The 19,935-nt window shown below is 41.8% G+C and overlaps 1 protein-coding gene across 12 annotated transcripts in view; it reads left to right on the top strand.

Annotated features, from left to right (window-relative positions):
* Window positions 1-4,102: 4,102 nt before the first annotated feature.
* LOC138681586 (uncharacterized) overlaps window positions 4,103-19,935 on the top strand; it is a 1,359,044-nt gene continuing 1,343,211 nt past the window's right edge. For all 12 annotated transcript variants that reach the window (XR_011321937.1, XR_011321933.1, XR_011321935.1 and 9 more), the window contains exon 1: window positions 4,103-4,200. The gene's annotated coding sequence lies outside the window, so the exon portion shown is untranslated. The remainder of the gene's footprint in view (window positions 4,201-19,935) is intronic.

Below are 19,935 nucleotides of genomic sequence, written 5' to 3'. Positions count from 1 at the left end.
CCGGCTGGGGGCCCTAGGCAGCTGCTGGCCAGTATGCCAACAGGTGTCAGTGCCTGGGCCCACCGAAGATTCCTCCGGTTCTCTGGTTGGCCAGTCCTACCCTGGTTATGGGGGGTGACTGGGGCATCCCGACACTCCCCTTGCTTCCTTAGCTGCCCTGTAACAAAGCGTCATCAGTGACGCTCTTTTCAGGGGCTGGTCCCTGCTCTGTCTCACTTGTGCAGTGTTTCCCCCGTGTGCAGTCTCCCTCAGTGTCCTGTGTGATGAGTGCAGTATCCGGTCTGTTGTCTGCTTAGCTGAATACTAATAAGTCGGCAGCACAGCGGTGCCACTAAACCCAGTGTGCAGGAAGACTAGCGCCGCCCCCTGCAGGTGACATCAATTTTTAGGCCATGCCCCTGACCACACCCATTTCATAACTAGTCATATCCATATACACGCCCCAACCACACCCATTTAGCACTGCTGATCACACTTTTATAAACAATAATTATAAGCAGAAAAAAATATGGCCACACAGTGCTCCATACTGTATAATGGCCACACAGTGCTCCATGCTGTATAATGGCCCCACATAATGCTCAACACTGTATAATGGCCCCACAGTGCTCCATACTGTATAATGGCCCCACAGTGCTCCATACTGTATGATGGCCCCACAGTGCTCCATACTGTATAATGGCGACACATGATGCTCAGTTCTGTATAATGGCCACACATGATGCTGCGTACTGTATAATAGCCACATAGTGATCCATACTGTATAATGGCCCCACATGATGCTCCATACTGTATAATGGCCACACATGATGCTCAATACTGTATAATGGCTACACAGTGCTCCATACTGTATAATGGTCACACATTATGCTCAATACTGTATAATGGCCACACATGATGCTCAATACTGTATAATGGCCACACATGATGCTCAATACTGTATAATGGCCACACATGATGCTCATTACTGTATAATGGCCACACTTTACTCCATACTGTATAATGGCTACACATGCTGCTCAATATTGTATAATGGCCCCACAGTGCTCCATACTGTATAATGGCCACACATGATGCTCCATACTGTATAATGGCCACACAGTGCTCCATACTGTATAATGGCCACACATGATGCTCAATAATGTATAATGGCCACACAGTGTTCCATACTGTATAATGTCCACACATGGTGCTCAATATTGTATAATGGCCACACAGTGTTCCATACTGTATAAAGTCCACACATGGTGCTCAATATTGTATAATGGCCACACAGTGTTCCATACTGTATAATGTCCACACATGGTGCTCAATATTGTATAATGGCCACACAGTGTTCCATACTGTATAATGTCCACACATGGTGCTCAATATTGTATAATGGCCACACAGTGTTCCATACTGTATAAAGTCCACACATGGTGCTCAATATTGTATAATGGCCACACATGATGCTCAATACTGTATAATGGCCACACATGATGCTCAATACTGTATAATGGCCACACTTTACTCCATACTGTATAATGGCTACACATGCTGCTCAATATTATATAATGGCCCCACAGTGCTCCATACTGTATAATGGCCACACATGATGCTCCATACTGTATAATGGCCACACAGTGCTCCATACTGTATAATGGCCACACATGATGCTCAATAATGTATAATGGCCACACAGTGTTCCATACTGTATAATGTCCACACATGGTGCTCAATATTGTATAATGGCCACACAGTGTTCCATACTGTATAAAGTCCACACATGGTGCTCAATATTGTATAATGGCCACACAGTGTTCCATACTGTATAATGTCCACACATGGTGCTCAATATTGTATAATGGCCACACAGTGTTCCATACTGTATAATGTCCACACATGGTGCTCAATATTGTATAATGGCCACACAGTGTTCCATACTGTATAATGTCCACACATGGTGCTCAATATTGTATAATGGCCACACAGTGTTCCATACTGTATAAAGTCCACACATGGTGCTCAATATTGTATAATGGCCACACAGTGTTCCATACTGTATAAAGTCCACACATGGTGCTCAATATTGTATAATGGCCACACAGTGTTCCATACTGTAAAATGTCCACACATGTTGCTCAATATTGTATAATGGCCACACAGTGTTCCATACTGTATAATGTCCACACATGGTGCTCAATATTGTATAATGGCCACACAGTGTTCCATACTGTATAATGTCCACACATGGTGCTCAATATTGTATAATGGCCACACAGTGTTCCATACTGTATAATGTCCACACATGGTGCTCAATATTGTATAATGGCCACACAGTGTTCCATACTGTATAATGTCCACACATGGTGCTCAATATTGTATAATGGCCACACAGTGTTCCATACTGTATAATGTCCACACATGGTGCTCAATATTGTATAATGGCCACACAGTGTTCCATACTGTATAAAGTCCACACATGGTGCTCAATATTGTATAATGGCCACACAGTGTTCCATACTGTATAATGTCCACAGATGGTGCTCAATATTGTATAATGGCCACACAGTGTTCCATACTGTATAATGTCCACACATGGTGCTCAATATTGTATAATGGCCACACAGTGTTCCATACTGTATAATGTCCACACATGGTGCTCAATATTGTATAATGGCCACACAGTGTTCCATACTGTATAAAGTCCACACATGGTGCTTAATATTGTATAATGGCCACACAGTGTTCCATACTGTATAAAGTCCACACATGGTGCTCAATATTGTATAATGGCCACACAGTGTTCCATACTGTAAAATGTCCACACATGGTGCTCAATATTGTATAATGGCCACACAGTGTTCCATACTGTATAATGTCCACACATGGTGCTCAATATTGTATAATGGCCACACAGTGTTCCATACTGTATAATGTCCACACATGGTGCTCAATATTGTATAATGGCCACACAGTGTTCCATACTGTATAATGTCCACACATGGTGCTCAATATTGTATAATGGCCACACAGTGTTCCATACTGTATAATGACCACACATGGTGCTCAATATTGTATAATGGCCACACAGTGTTCCATACTGTATAAAGTCCACACATGGTGCTCAATATTGTATAATGGCCACACAGTGTTCCATACTGTATAAAGTCCACACATGGTGGTCAATATTGTATAATGGCCACACAGTGTTCCATACTGTATAAAGTCCACACATGGTGCTCAATATTGTATAATGGCCACACAGTGTTCCATACTGTATAAAGTCCACACATGGTGCTCAATATTGTATAATGGCCACACAGTGTTCCATACTGTATAATGACCACACATGGTGCTCAATATTGTATAATGGCCACACAGTGTTCCATACTGTATAAAGTCCACACATGGTGCTCAATATTGTATAATGGCCACACAGTGTTCCATACTGTATAAAGTCCACACATGGTGCTCAATATTGTATAATGGCCACACAGTGTTCCATACTGTAAAATGTCCACACATGGTGCTCAATACTGTATAATTTTCAAACAGTGCTCCATACTGTATAATGGCCACACATGATGCTAAACTAGGCTAATAAAGCAAATCATATATAATTGCGGTTGAAAGAACAGAGCAATGGTGAAAAGATATCGACAGTGCAACAGCGGCTATATTAGAGCTAAAATAAGGTATAAGGCAGCTTAAGGTGTCAAGCACAGTGAAGGGAACAGGAGTCCTAAGTAATGGCAGACAATAAACTATTCAACAACTGAGTTAGAGCTTTTCATGTTTATTAGAATTATATTATTTCTATGCATCGCACCAGCAGCAGCACATTCATGTATTGCCACAGATGCCTGTGAGGCTGTGCAGGACATGTTCTCGGCGCCTGCACGTCCTCATACTGCGGCTTGTACACCTACAAGAGCCAAAGCGCGCCACTCCAGCAGCCTCGGGAGCGCGCCACTCCAGCAGCCTCGGGAGCGCGCCACTCCAGCAGCCTCGGGAGCGCGCCACTCCAGCAGCCTCGGGAGCGCGCCACTCCAGCAGCCTCGGGAGCGCGCCCTAGTGGGCGTGAGTGGGAGCGCGCGTGAGTGACAGCTCCTGGATGCGTGTTGACAGCATAGTGCAGGGAACTGTGCAGCTTCCATGACGCTGGGGGTCCTCCAGCCTGCACAGCACAGACACTGACACCCATCACCTGTGCAGGTAAGTGCACCCTGTGCTGTGTACCAGTGCTGCAGGCTCAGATCACAGAGTAAATGCAAAGTTTCGTTTTCCACTGAAATGTCAAGTAGTTAGAAAAGTGGATCTATGCATTGTAGGGCTTGATGGAAGCCACATTTGTGTGTGCACATATCTCCATGACAGTAGTATTTTCAGATATGCACAAATATATAGCTGAAAGTACTACCTCACTGGAAAGCCTCTCTGTAGTACATTCTGGGAGTTGTAGTACCATAGCACCTGATGATGCAGACATTGGCTTCATCTTTCTTCCTCTTGTTCTTGACCAGGTTCACATGATAACACAACACACTGTTATGTAACAATATTAACCTTCATGCATCATTATGGTGCAAACAGCCAGTGTGTAGTGAATTAAATTATACTTTCATATTTTATAATAGAAAAATTATATTATTCATTTTACTGTCATTTTTTTTTTAACTACACCTTTTCAGAATATTTCAAACCCATTTTTTCATTCAGACTATTAGTTTGCATGGGCAGGTAGTAGAAATCATACATTGTATCTTTCCTGCAGAGTTCATCTAAAATTGCTGTTTCACACAGAGAAAAAAACTAAAGAGGAAGTGTGTGCGGTGGATGGAGGGTGATCACAGAGTTTTTTGTCACTTAGTGAAACTTCCTGTTTCTTTTTAAAGATTAATTCTGAAATTCAAATAAAGCTGAAGTGATGCCGGTGGGAAGCCGCAGATGGGGTTACGTGACAACCTGTTGCTGTCATGTGACCTCCTTTGGCGCCACTTACAAAGCTGACTGCATCCTCCACATTGTACCTGCTTGTAATAGTACCTGCTATGACATGTGCTTAGAATTCGGCTTTACCTGATGATGGAAGGTAGCCACTGTTACAGAAAGTATCCTGTAATTCATCTAGGTTCTGTTATGTATCTGGAATAAAGGGTGCATCATGTAGAACTGACACATAATGGAACCCAGATGGACTCCGTTTGCATCAGTTTGGCAACGGAACAAACAGAATGTCAAAACGCAGGTTTGAATGTAGCCTAAACTGTTGTACATCACAAGCCCCCCCAAACCTGAATGTCATATAAAAGAGAGAATGAGATCTAACTCGTTAGGAATTGACATAATGAAGAGCTGCAGTACAAAAAAACAGAACTCGCCATAAGGGCTCATACCCATCACTGTGAAAAACAATGGTCTGATGAGTGTCATGCAATTTTCAAGCGAGTATAATCCGATTTTTAACACCTAGCAATCGATTTACATGCAAATGTGAGCCCATTGCAATGCGATTTTAACATGAGAGAATGTAGTATTCTTCAAGATTACATAGAGAGAGAGAGATTAGATAGATATTCAGATAGATACAAAAAGAAATATGTAAATATGTGACTGAGATGTATAATCAGTGCTTTGTGTGTGTAGCTTACTGTATATGTTACTGTATGTTTTTTTTAATTAGATTCCTTTTGGAAAAAAATGGCGTGAGATCACCCTAAATTTTATTACCTAGCAAAGGGACAGCTGAGTGCAGATGTTTGTAGACTGGGAAGGGCGTAATACCTATGGAGCTTCCCAGGCTATTAATATCTGCTCACAGCTGTATACATAGACTTTACTGGTTGTTAAAATGGGGAACTCTAAAAAGAAATGATGTAGTGTCCCCCTCATAATTAATAACCAGCGAAAGCTAGGAAGACAATTGCAGACTGATACTAATAGCCTAGGAAGGGGCCATTGATGTATTGTCAGGTGACATCAAGCCCAGAGGTTAGGCTGGTTTCAGACTTGCATTTCTGTGTGCTGCGGATAGAAGCGTACTTCCTCCTTGCTTCCTCTGTGAAGCTCCACCCAGGTTCCACCTACTGCCGGCTGCGTCCAGCGTTTCCCTGCGTACCTATCTTTAATATTGGGTATGCTGGGACATGTGTCGTATGCGGATGTGTCCGCATGGAGCGATTTGAGGTGTGCGGCGCCCGCACGGAAACGCCTTGTAGTCTAACCTGTACCCCATCACTGATTGCCAGCTTTCTGTCGGTATACAATGTACACAGAATGCTGCCAGTCAGTGATGTGGGCGAGGTTACACATGGCTCAGCACCATGAGCTCTGCTAGATCTGCAGCAGAGAAATCTGTGATTTTCTCACAACTGCTGCACCACGTAAACTAAGGAATATTTTGCTAGGATAAGGCTCTCTGCTCCTACTTCATTATGTTGTGAAAATATATAGCAAGAACCTACTGACAATTCCTAGTTTTATTTTTTGGATGTGTTTAACTGCACACAGTATAAAGTCACTTTACAGCGATACATATATTTCCCTTGTGAGCTAGCTTTCCTCAGGATAATCTTTGTATGCTAAATTTTTCAAAATTGCAATATATACTGTATGTGAATGAAAAAAAAAATCATATTTTTACTAATACCATACCTGCACAGTCAATATAACGAGTGGTGCAGAAAATGCTGACGTCTGCATGACATTACTTGAAAAGATTTTTGAATCATGATCTCTCTACATACATGAAAAATATGCATCAGACCTGCTAGTACATTACTGTATCTGCCTCATACAGACACTATTCGAAAGGGAGATGATTTGTTTTTCTACCAGTCTCCTATTAGCGCAGCCTATACCAAGATGTAGTGTCTAGAAATGATGGCATCAGAAAAAAAATTTTTTGCTGTCATTTTCTAAATGCAGTATATTTGATATTTCAATGAAATATGTGTGACGATGATTGCAGATGTTGCTTTATACATACCATGCTTACCATAAGGCTGCCGTCACACTAGCAGTATATGGTCAGTATTTTACATCAGTATTTGTAAGCCAAAACCAGGAGTGGAACAATCACAGGAAAAGTATAATAGAAACATATGCACCACTTCTGCATTTATCACCCGCTCCTGGTTTTGGCTACAAATACTGAGGTAAAATACTGACCAAATGCTGCTAGTGTGACAGCAGCCTAAAGCTACAGGTAGAGACACCATATTGAAGGTATTCTGATGGTGATGTGGATAAAATATTTTGGCCACGGATATATTTATAATATGTATTAGTAAGTGTCACAAAATCCCAACACAATTGTTCAAATAATGACAAAGCAAAAAAGTGCTGAACATTTTAAGTTTACTCGCAGCTTTTGCGATCTGATAGATGCTGTATAGTTGGAATGTCTGGCTCTGTATGTGCAATTTATTCTATTATACTTTTTAAAAATACGTGCTTAACACATAGTTAAAAATGTTTTGTTTTCCGTTTTAAATACAGAGCATATAAAGAAGGTTATAGTAAGAAAACTTGGGTGGGAGCATAGTAATTAACTTATTGCTGCATTTTATGAATCAATACTACAGTCTTACACACACTTTAGCTTTCACTGTTGACCACAAAAATTTAGCAGGGACTGAAAACAAGCATAATATTCAACCACCCAGCTAAACCAAACCCACAAAACTTAGCACAGTGCTGAGTAGAGTGGATCTTATTTCCTCACTACTTCATTTTCTGTTCCAATATCTCTTGCAATAAGTAAAAGGGACTATGACTGTATGTGGGCAACATATATGTAATATATATAGATCATCGGTAGAAAACATTGTTGGATTTAACAGTACTTGGACAGAGACTGGTACCACTACAATAGATTTGAAACAAACCCATCAATAAAATATACGGTATGTGTAGACTTTCAAGGGGTTTAACAAAAATATTGCATTACCAGTTTATGAAAAACAGCTATTTCACAGGCTCAAAAGTAATTCGGCAAACCAGGAGCATTATAAATATAAGTATTAGTTTAAATACCTAGATATGAATACATAGAAGTCAAGGACTGCCTTCAGTCTGCACCCATGTGCATCACCAAAAATGGCGTTTCCTCTCTTGAGATTCTTTGCTAGGCCTGTGCTGCAACCTTCTTTTAGCTGCTGCTTGTCCATGGATCTTCCTGCCTTGAGTGAAATGCATGCCCTATCGGGTTCACTGACATCTCTACTATTCTATTAAGCATTCTCTTACCAGTTTTGCAATACTTGATTGACATTATTTCAAGTCAGTTCATTCTACTGGCAGCACAGAAGATAAATTATGAGCTTTCACTATCGACGTATTGAACCCAACTGTTGGTCATAATATTCTATTTTTCAGATATCCTGGAAAAGTTGGTAAGTATTGTTTGATATTTCCCCATAAACAAAAAAACAAACTCTAAAGGGCCCTATTTATCAAGACCGATATAAAAATCTCCAGTTTTGATGAATCAGGGCCTTAGAGCGCACTTTCAATATGGCGTGTTGGAGTGGGATGCTCCTGATTCATTATGAGGTGCACACCCTTAATGAATGTCATGATGGGAGATGGGAGAACTACAATACCCAGATAGATTAGCGAAATTAGGATTATTTAGTCTAGAAAAAAGACGACTGAGGGGCGATCTAATAACCATGTATAAGTATATAAGGGGACAATACAAATATCTCGCTGAGGATCTGTTTATACCAAGGAAGGTGACGGGCACAAGGGGGCATTCTTTGCGTCTGGAGGAGAGAAGGTTTTTCCACCAACATAGAAGAGGATTCTTTACTGTTAGGGCAGTGAGAATCTGGAATTGCTTGCCTGAGGAGGTGGTGATGGCGAACTCAGTCGAGGGGTTCAAGAGAGGCCTGGATGTCTTCCTGGAGCAGAACAATATTGTATCATACAATTAGGTTCTGTAGAAGGACGTAGATCTGGGGATTTATTATGATGGAATATAGGCTGAACTGGATGGACAAATGTCTTTTTTCGGCCTTACTAACTATGTTACTATGTTACTATGATCTAGATGCGCTTCAGCAGAGCTAGACAAAACTGATGTGAAAGGACCAAAAGTCACGCATTTATTGCTCACTGTGTGAATTTTTTAAGTGGTTTCTGTTGATTTTCCAAATGACAGCATTGCTGAAAATGACAATCTCAGCTATACAGTGGATCATGTTGTTTTAATAAAAGAGAAAAAGGATTTCTCTCTCTAGAAGCAGCCCACACACACACACTTGTGGTATTCCTGTTGAAATAACTATGACAAGCTGATGACACTCAGATCTATCTCTCTGGCCCAGACATCACCTCTCTGCTGTCCAGAATCCCAAAGTGTCTATCAGCCATGTCCTCCTTCTTGTCATCATGCTTCCTAAAAATCAATGTTGACAAACCTGAACGCTTCACCTTTCCTTCATCTTACATAACTCGTCCTGCCTGATCTATCACAATAAATGACATCACACTTTCTCTTGTACCGGAAATCCGCTGTCTCAGAATAACTCTCGACTCGGCCCTGTCCTTCAAACCACACATCCAAACTCTCATCACCTCCTGCCGCCTCCAACTCAAAAATATTTCCACATTCCGTCCTTTCCTCAACCCTGAATCTACTAAAATGTGCATACCCTTATCATCTCCCGCTTCTATTACTGTAATATCCTCCTTTGTGGTCTCCCTGCTAAAACTCTTCACCAGTTCGTCCTTAACTCTGCTTCCCAATTAATCCAATCCACCTTTCTCCTCTCTACTCTTCAACTTCTCCCCTCTTCAGATCATTTCATGGGCTACCAATTCCCCAATGTATCAAGTTCAAACTACTAATATTGATCTATAAAGCCAACCATAATCTGTCTCCACCGTATATCTCCAAACTAATCTCCCTATATCTTCCAACATGTAATCTCTAGTCCTACCAAAACCTCTTTCTCCCCTCCACATATATACATTCCTCACCTCTTCAAGAAAGCTTAGAGCTTTCAATAACCTACCTCATCACCACCGGAGCTGCAGAAACCCCCTAACCTACTGTCTCCTTCACCATTATCCTCTAGACTGTAAGCCCACAAGGGCAAGGCCCTCTCCCCTCTGTTCTAGTCTGTCATGGTTAGTTTGTTCACTGTAATTTATATATGTATTTTGTATGTAACCCCTTCTCATACCGCACAACGGAATCAATGGTGCTCTAAAAATAATAATAATAACTAAATGAAATAAAGCTTGCCTGTTTTGTACTATAGAAACAGCTTTACTGTAATGCTATTTGAAAGTTTACACAGAGCAAAGTTCATTGAGTGTGGCAAGTGAGATTGTCTTTTATTGTATATGTGGCTGCTGAAGTCTATACATTAAATAGATAAGAAATCCAGCAAATATGAAAAATATCTGTAGACTGTGAGCCCTCGTGGGCAGGGTCCTGCACTTGTGTGTGCCTTGTATTGCTTGTGTTTATTGTACTTATCTATGTATGCCCCTATTTCACTTGTAAAGTGCCATGGAATAAATGGCGCTATAAAAATGAATAATAATAATATTTATTTGTAAAATGCAGCACATTTATGTTTTGTTTGGATTCCTTTCTCCGTTTTAGAGAAGGAGCTGCATATAGCTGTTGCTATACGTCCAAGAAGAAGCAATTCACTTAAAATGACATCAAAAGCACATCACACCACTGAAAATGGCCAAACCTACTAATACATGATTAAAATACCACTTCACAACAAAATGCAGACAGGCCTCAATGATGTGTAATGGCGAAGGCACAAGTAAAAAGTGCTGATGAGTATCCACTCTCACACTCAAAGCTGGCATAAGGGTCAAGACACATGGTTACTACTGATGAGCGAGTATACTCGTTGCTCGGGTTTTCCTGAGCATGCTTGGGTGGTCTCCGAGTATTTGTGAGTGCACGGAGATTTAGTTTTTGTCCCTGCAACTGCATGATTTACGGCTGCTAGCCAGCCTGAGTACATATGGGGGTAGCCTGGTTGTTAGGGAATCCCCACATGTGTTCAAGCTGTCTAGCAGCTGTAAATCATCTAGCTGTGGCAACAAAAACTAAATCTCCGAGCACTCACAAATACTTGGAGACCACCCGAGCAGCGAGTATACTCGCTCATCACTAATGGTTACGAGTAGTGCAGAATCCTGGCTGAAAATACTGAGAGTGCCGGACCCGCTGAATGCCGGACAACAGCTGTGACTATTATTGAGTCTGTCAAGATTCCACCTTGGTGTGTGGTATATTACCAGACAAAAGAGTTCAGCATTCTGAGCTAATTTCTCCCAATTTTTGGTCACATCAGTGACTGAGGCACCAGAGCTTCCAATGTACAAGAACTGAGCTTTACATATGGGCTTCTCTATAGGGGCATTTACACTGCAAGATAATCGTGAACAAACACTGTTAAAAATGTTTGTTTCATGATTATCTTGCTATGCAAATATGCTGCCTATAACCTGATACATGAGTAAAACACTTAATTGTCAGGTGAAATGATCTTTTGTACAATACTATTGATTATCGTTTTCGGTGGTGCCCTGTCTTGAAAAAACATTACTCGCGCTGGTGAGAACAATGGTAGCCTGTGAGACCAAAGAGAAGAAAGTAGCGTGTAAAGGTAAGGATCACCGCAAACAATATAACAATATTAATGTTATTAAGACAATTAAAGTTAGACAAGCCACAAACAAGTTAAAAACAATTAAAAAAGAGCAAAGTTTTACAAATGAACAACAGTGTTGGGGGCCTTGTAAATGCCCTCCACACACAAAGAGACCTTCCTCCACTATTTGCCGCGGGAGTGTGTGACGATAAAACACACTAGGCTACTCAGGATGGTAACCAGAGCTAATGAGGCTCACCAGGATAAATCCTGCAAGTTAACAGATAGCAACAAATGGGATGACAAAATCCAATCGTGGTACCAAAGACAAAAATAGCTCAACAGGATAAGGTCTACAGACTCACAAAATATAGTCAAATAATAATAATTATTACCGTATATACTCGAGTATAAGGCGAGATTTTCAGCCCATTTTTTGGGGCTGAAAGTGCCCCTCTCGGCTTATACTCGAGTCATACCCAGGGGTCGGCAGGGGAGGGTGACCGGGGGCTGTCTAATTATACTCACCTGCTCCTGGCGTGGTCCCTGGCTCCCCAGCGCCCCAGCTTCTTCCTGTACTGAGCGGTCACATGGTACTGCTCATTACAGTAATGAATATGCTGCTCCTCCTCCCATAGGGGTGGGGCCGCATATTCATTACTGTAATGAGCAGTAACAGTGATCGCTCAGTACAGGAAGAAGCTGGGGAACCAGGGACCTGCAGGGACCACGCCAGGAGCAGGTGAGAATAGCAGGGAGGGGAGCACAGCGCTGCGCAGTATTCACCTGCTCCCCGTTCCGGGCGCCGCTCCGTCTTCAGCGTCTTCTGCAGTGACGCTCAGGTCAGAGGGCATGGTGACATGGTTAGTGCGCGCCCTCTGCCTGAACGTCATTGCAGAAGACGCTGAAGATGGAGCGGCGCCGGAACGAAGTCTGGTGAATATTGAAAGTGCCGGGTCCTGAGCGACGGAGAGGTGAGTATGTGATTTTTTTTTTTATTGCAGCAAAAGCAAATGGGACAAGTGTCTGTATGGAGCATCTTAAGGGGCCATACCGTTTGTGCAGCACTATATGAGCAAGTGTCTGTATGGGGCCATAATCAACGTTTGTGCAGCACTATATGGGGCCATAATCAGCATTTGTGCAGCATTATATGGGGCAAGTGTCTGTATGGAGCATCTTATGGGGCCATAATCAACGTTTGTGCAGTACTATATGGGGCAAGTGTCTGTATGGAGCATCTTATGGGGCCATAATCAACGTTTGTGTAGCACTATGTGGGGCAAATACTGTATCTTTATGGAGCATCTTATGGGGCTATAATTAACATTTGTGGAGCATTATATGGGGCAAGTGTCTATATGGAGCATCTTATGGCGCCATAATCAAGGTTTGTGCAGCACTATATGGGGCAAATATCTTTATAGAGCATCTTATGGGGCCATAATCAACATTTGTGTAGCATTATATTGGGCAAATGTGTCTATGGAGCATCTTATGGGGCCATTATTAACTTTTATACAGGATTATATGGGGCATATTTTAATATGGAGCATCTTATGGGGCCATCATAAACTTTATGGAGCATTATATGGGGCTCCTGATTCAATATGGATATTCAAAAACACTTAACCTACTGATGTCTCAATTTAACTTTTATTGGTATCTATTTTTACTTTTGACATTTACCGGTAGCTGCTGCATTTCCAACCCTAGGCTTATACTTGAGTCATTAAGTTTTCCCAGTTTTTGGTGGCAAAATTAGGGGGATCGGCTTATACTCGAGTATATACGGTAAGTAAATAAGGGTTATAACCCCCTAAGAGCAGTTCAGTAATCCTGAGAGATGGTAAAAAAAGATAAATGACCCTCTGGGAAATAAACAGAGGGTTAAAGGAGGGAACAGAAAGAGTAAGGCTGCATAAGACCTGTTGGATCCTGGAGAAAGAGAGTAACCCGGTCACATCATAGAGGAGGGGGAGAAACCCCACGCGTATCCTCAGGAAGCCACACTGTGTGGCGATACGCGTGGGATTTCTCCCTCTCCTCTATGATGTGATCGAGTTACTCTCTTTCTCCAGGATCCAACAGGTCTTATGAAGCCTTACTCTTTCTTTTCCCTCCTTTAACCCTCTGTTTATTTCTCAGAGGGTCATTTATCTTTTTTGACCATCTCTCAGGATTAGTAAACTGCTCTTATGGGGTTATAAGCCTTATTTACTTAATCATTATTATTATTTGACTATATTTTGTGAGTCTGCAGGCCTTATCCTGTTGAGTTATTTTTGTCTTTGGTACCACGATTGGATTGTCATCATATTTGCTGCTATCTGTTAATTTGCAGGATTTATCCTGGTGAGCCTCATTAGCTCTGATTACCATCCTGAGTAGCCTAGTGTGTTTTATCATACATAGTGGAGGAAGGTCTCTTTGTGTGCGAGGGGCACTTACAAGGCCCTCCACAATGTTGTTAATTTGTTAACCTTGTGTTTTTTTTTTAATTGGTTTTAACTTGTTTGTGGCTTGTCTAAAGGTACCGTCACACTAAACGATATCGCTAGCGATCCGTGACGTTGCAGCGTCCTGGCTAGCGATATCGTTCAGTTTGACACACAGCAGCGATCAGAATCCTGCTGTGATGTCGTTGGTCGCTGCAGAAAGTCCAGCACTTTATTTCGTCGCTGGACTTCCTGCTGACATCGCTGAATCGGCGTGTGTGACGCCGATTCAGCAATGTCTTCGCTGGTAACCAGGGTAAACATCGGGTTACTAAGCGCAGGGCCGCGCTTAGTAACCCGATGTTTACACTGGTTACCAGCGTAAAAGTTAATAAAAAACAAACACTACATACTTACATTCCGCTGTCTGTCCCTCGGCGCTCTGCTTCTCTGCCCTGTGTAAGCACAGCGGCCGGAAAGCAGAGCGGTGATGTCACCGCTGTGCTTTCCGGCCGCTGTGCTTACACAGAGCAGAGAAGCAGAGCGCCGAGGGACAGACAGCGGAAGGTAAGTATGTAGTGTTTGTTTTTTTTTACGTTTAAGCTGGTAACCAGGGTAAACATCGGGTTACTAAGCGCGGCCCTGCGCTTAGTAACCCGATGTTTACCCTGGTTACCGGCATAGTTGGTCGCTGGAGAGCTGTCTGTGTGACAGCTCTCCAGCGACCAAACAGCGACGCTGCAGTGATCCGGATCGTTGTCGGTATCGCTGCAGCGTCGCTTAGTGTGATGGTACCTTAACTTTGTCTTAATAAAATTAATATTGTTATTTGTTATATTGTTTGTGGTGATCCTTACCTTTACACACTACTTTCTTCTCTTTGGTCTCACATACAGTACAGACCAAAAGTTTGGACACACCTTCTCATTTAAAGATTTTTCTGTATTTTCATGACTATGAAAATTGTACATTCACACTGAAGGCATCAAAACTATGAATTAACACATGTGGAATTATATACTTAACAAAAAAAAGTGTGAAACAACTGAAAATATGTCTTATATTCTAGGTTCTTCAAAGTAGCCACCTTTTGCTTTGATGTCTGCTTTGCACACTCTTATCATTCTCTTGATGAGCTTCAAGAGGTAGTCACCGGGAATGGTTTTCACTTCACAGTTGTGTTCTGTCAGGTTTAATAAATGGGATTTCTTGCCTTATAAATGGTGTTGGGACTATCAGTTGTGTTGTGCAGAAGTCTGGTAGATACACAGCTGATAGTCCTACTGAATAGACTGTTAGGTTTGTATTATGGCAAGAAAAAAGCAGCTAAGTAAAGAAAAAAGATTGGCCATCATTACTTTAAGAAATGAAGGTCAGTCAGTCCGAAAAATTGGCAAAACTTTGAACGTGTCCCCAAGTGCAAGGGCAAAAACCATCAAGCGCTACAAATAAACTGTCTCACATGAGGACCACCCCAGGAAAGGAAGACCAAGAGTCACCTCTGCTTCTGAGGATAAGTTTATCCGAGTCACCATCCTCAGAAATCGCAGGTTAACAGCAGCTCAGATTAGAGACCAGGTCAATGCTACACAGAGTTCTAGCAGCAGACACATTTCTACAACAACTGTTAAGAGGAGACTTTGTGCAGCAGGCCTTCATGGTAAAATAGCTGCTAGGAAACCACTGCTAAGGACAGGCAACAAGCAGAAAAGACTTGTTTGGGCTCAAGAACACAAGGAATCGACATTAGACCAGTGGTAATCTGTGTTTTGGTCTGATGAGTCCAAATTTGAGATCTTTGGTTCCAACCACGGTGTCTTTGAGCAGAAAATGTGAACGAATGGACTCTACATGCCTGGATCCTGCCGTGAAACATGGAGGAGGAGGTGTGATGGTGTGGGGGTGCTTTGCTGGTGACACTGTTGGGGGTTTATTCAAAATTGAAGGCATACTGTACCAGCATGGCTACCACAGCATCTTGCAGCGGCATGCTATTCCATCTGGTTTGCATTTTGTTGGACCATCATTTATTTTTCAACAGGACAAACAATGACCCCAAACACACCTCCAGGCTGTGTAAGGCTGGTTTCACATTTGCATTTTTTTGCCGCTGCGTTTTAGCGCAAAAAAAGCATGTGTTTTTTTTCCTATACTTAACATTAAAAACGCATGCGTTTTTTTGCATGCGTTTTGACGCGTTTTGACGACGCATGCGTCATTTCTATGCATGCGTTTTGTTGCAGAAATGCAACATGTATTAATTTCTAGCGGCGTTTTTTTGCCGCAAAAAGCGCATGTTTTTTTGCGGCAAAAAAACGTATTGCTGTCTATGTAAACGCATGCGTTTTTAAGCACATGCGTTTGCATGCGTTTTTGAACGCATGCGTTTTAATAGAAAAACACAAGAATACACACTGATAAGCCACCCCCCTAAGGGTTAGGGTTAGGATCCCTAGGATTAGGGTTAGGATCCCTAGGGTTAGGGTTAGGATCCCTAGGGTTACTAGGGATCCTAACCCTAACCCTAGCTATTTCTGTTTATAGTGGGTTTTCTAGTTGATTTTGATGATTGGCAGCTGTCACACACTTCTCATCATGCGTTTCAAAAACGCAAACGCAGGAAAAAACGCATTTAAACGCGTCAAAACGCCGCGTTTGTTTTAACACATGCAAAAACGCATGCGTCTAAAAAACGCAGCGTTTAAATGCGTTTTTCACCACATGCGTTTGCGTTTAAAACGCTGCGTTTTTAAACGCAAATGTGAAACCAGCCTAAGGGCTATTTGACCAAGAAAGAGAGTGTTGTGGTGCTACGCCAGATGACCTGGCCTCCACAGTCACCAGACCTGAACCCAATCGAGATGGTTGGGGTGAGATGGACCGCAGAGTGAAGGCAAAAGGGCCAACAAGTGCTAAGCATCTCTGGGAATGCCTTCAAGATTGTCGGAAGACCATTCCCAGTGACTACCTCTTGAAGCTCATCAAGAGAATGCCAAGAGTGTACAAAGCAGTCATCAAAGCAAAAGTTGGCTACTTTGAAGAACCTAGAATATAAGACATATTTTCAGTTGTGTCACACTTTTTTGTGAAGTACGGTATATAATTCCACATGTGTTAATTCATAGTTTTGATGTGTTCAGTGTGAATGTACAATTTTCATGGTCATGAAAATGCAGAAAAATCTTTAAATGAGGTGTGTCCAAACTTTTGGTCTGTACTGTAAATTTTTTAGCGTGTGGTTGGTGATCCCAAATATTAACCATTAGTAGTGCCCTCAGGTTTTTTGTCTCTATTAACAATGGTAGCCTGGGCACATTGCGCAATCTAGTAAAGATCGCTCAGTGAGCATCATTTATCATGGTCTGCTTGAGTAAACATGCAATTAAACAATCGCAATCAATATCCATTTATCAATCAGCGATCGTATCGTGCTGCTGGTCGGTTCATATAAAGAGACCTTTCATCTTGCGTTAGCAATATTATGAGCCTCTACTTGTCCTAGTTGTGTCTACATGTCTGTTTGCTCAACCGGGAGAGGACGTTTATTGTATTTGCTCCAAGGTAGATTAGCCCTACTGCCCACAAGGCAATAGGAGAAACCATCTGTACAAAATGGAGCATGAAACTAAAAAAATGGATAATGCTTGGGTAACAACTATATTTAATTGAAGCATTTATGGTTATGACATATTGTATAAATTAAGCTATGAGTTGATGAGCTTGTGATCTACTGGGAGAATTCTAATTTATTTGTGGTGTCTATATGAAACCTTTATGAGAAGATTTGTATTTGGTTTCATCAGTATGCAGTCAACTTGGACATTATTTTCCTATTTCAAATGACACTTTCCTACATTTAAAGGGAACCTGTCACTCCCAAAATCGAAGGTGAGCTAAGCCCACTGGCATCAGGGGCTTATCTACAGCATTCTGTAATGCTGTAGATAAGCCCCCGATGTATCCTGAAGATGAGAAAAAGAGGTTAAACCAAAAAGAGGAATTTTAGGAAGCAAATGTCAAAGTATATAAAATCAAACAAGATCTTTATTTAATACAAAAACAAGATTTACCAAACATAACATCTTAAAGAGGTAAAACATATATATACTGTCCTCGGTGGGATACACATGCAATATAAGACTGCAAGTACAGAGCCATGTACACACCCAACTAAGTTTCCATCACAGATATCATAGATATCACTAACAACATAGTAAGCTGGTGGTTATTGTTAAATGCAATGTTGACATCAAACCATATATAATATATATCATAAGGACACAGTGTCCAAAATAGATGGTGATAGCCATTATATGAACATGTTGAATGGTTATCTATTTACGCTGTGGTGGTTGTATTAATAAAAGTGCAAGCAGTGCCTTATAAACTACCACACACAGCAACCATTACAGCATACCCATACAAAAATCAGCCAGTGGTAAATACCCACAGCATGATACAACAAATCAATAAGGAGTGTGGATGCAATACATCACCTGCACGTGCAGTCCTGAGAGCCCCAACGCACGTTTCGCGTATTGCTTCTTCCGGGGAAGTGTATGAGAAAAAGAGGTTAGATTATACTTGCCTGAGGAGGTGGTGATGGCGAACTCAGTCGAGGGGTCAAAGAGAGGCCTGGATGTCTTCCTGGAGCAGAACAATATTGTATCATACAATTATTAGGTTCTGTAAAAGGATGTAGATCTGGGGATTTATTATGATGGAATATAGGCTGAACTGGATGGACAAATGTCTTTTTTCGGCCTTACTAACTATGTTACTATGTTACTATGTTACTCACTGTTGTGAATTCTGTTGTCAAGCTCCCTCCTGTGGTCATGAATGGTACTTCGGCTGGTTCTGTCCATGGGCTTCCTCTGTTGGTTGTGAGTGGGGCTGCGGCTTCTGAGTTTCCTTCCACAGGTGACGAGGTTAATTCGTTAGCTGGCTGCTCTATTTAACTCCACTTAGATCATTGCTCCATTCCACCTGTCAATGTTCCAGTATTGGTCTAGTTCACTCCTGGATCGTTCTTGTGACCTGTGTTCTCAGCAGAAGCTAAGTTCCTGCTTGTTTTTCTCTTGTTTGCTATTTTTCTGTCCAGCTTGCTATTTTGTTTTTTTGTCTTGCTTGCTGGAAGCTCTGGGTCGCAGAGGGGCGCCTCCGCACCGTGAGTCGGTGCGGAGGGTCTTTTTTGCGCCCTCTGCGTGGTCTTTTTGTAGTTTTTGTGCTGACCGCAAAGTTACCTTTCCTATCCTCTGTCTGTTCAGTAAGTCGGGCCTCACTTTGCTAAATCTATTTAATCTCTGAGTTTGTAATTTTCATCTTAACTCACAGTCATTATATGTGGGGGGCTGCCTTTTCCTTTGGGGAATTTCTCTGAGGCAAGGTAGGCTTTATTTTTCTATCTTTAGGGCTAGCTAGTTCCTTAGGCTGTGACGAGTTGCATAGGGAGCGTTAGGAGCAATCCACGGCTATTTCTAGTGTGTGTGATAGGATTAGGGATTGCGGTCAGCAGAGTTCCCACGTCCCAGAGCTCGTCCTGTATTATTAGTAACTATCAGGTCATTCCGTGTGCTCTTAACCACCAGGTCCATTATTGTCCTAACCACCAGATCATAACAGTACAGGTGGCCAAAAGTATTAATGCATCTCAATAGAGGGATAAGAGAAGTTCTGAGACCATTTTTTTTTTCTTTGCAGTGTGTTTTGTCTCTCTTTTCCCCTTTACCTCTGGGTGGTTCAGGATACAGGTGTAGATATGGACATTCAAGGTCTGTCCTCTTGTATGGATATGGATAATCTCACTGCAAGGGTACAAAACATTCAAGATTTTGTGGTTCAGAATCCGATGTCAGAGCCTATTCCTGATTTGT

The sequence above is a fragment of the Ranitomeya imitator genome, chromosome 5 (genome assembly GCF_032444005.1).
Source record: "Ranitomeya imitator isolate aRanImi1 chromosome 5, aRanImi1.pri, whole genome shotgun sequence".
Classification (NCBI taxonomy): Eukaryota; Metazoa; Chordata; class Amphibia; order Anura; family Dendrobatidae; genus Ranitomeya; species Ranitomeya imitator.
Note: the sequence above shows the minus strand (reverse complement) of the source record. Positions and strands in the feature narration are given on the sequence as shown.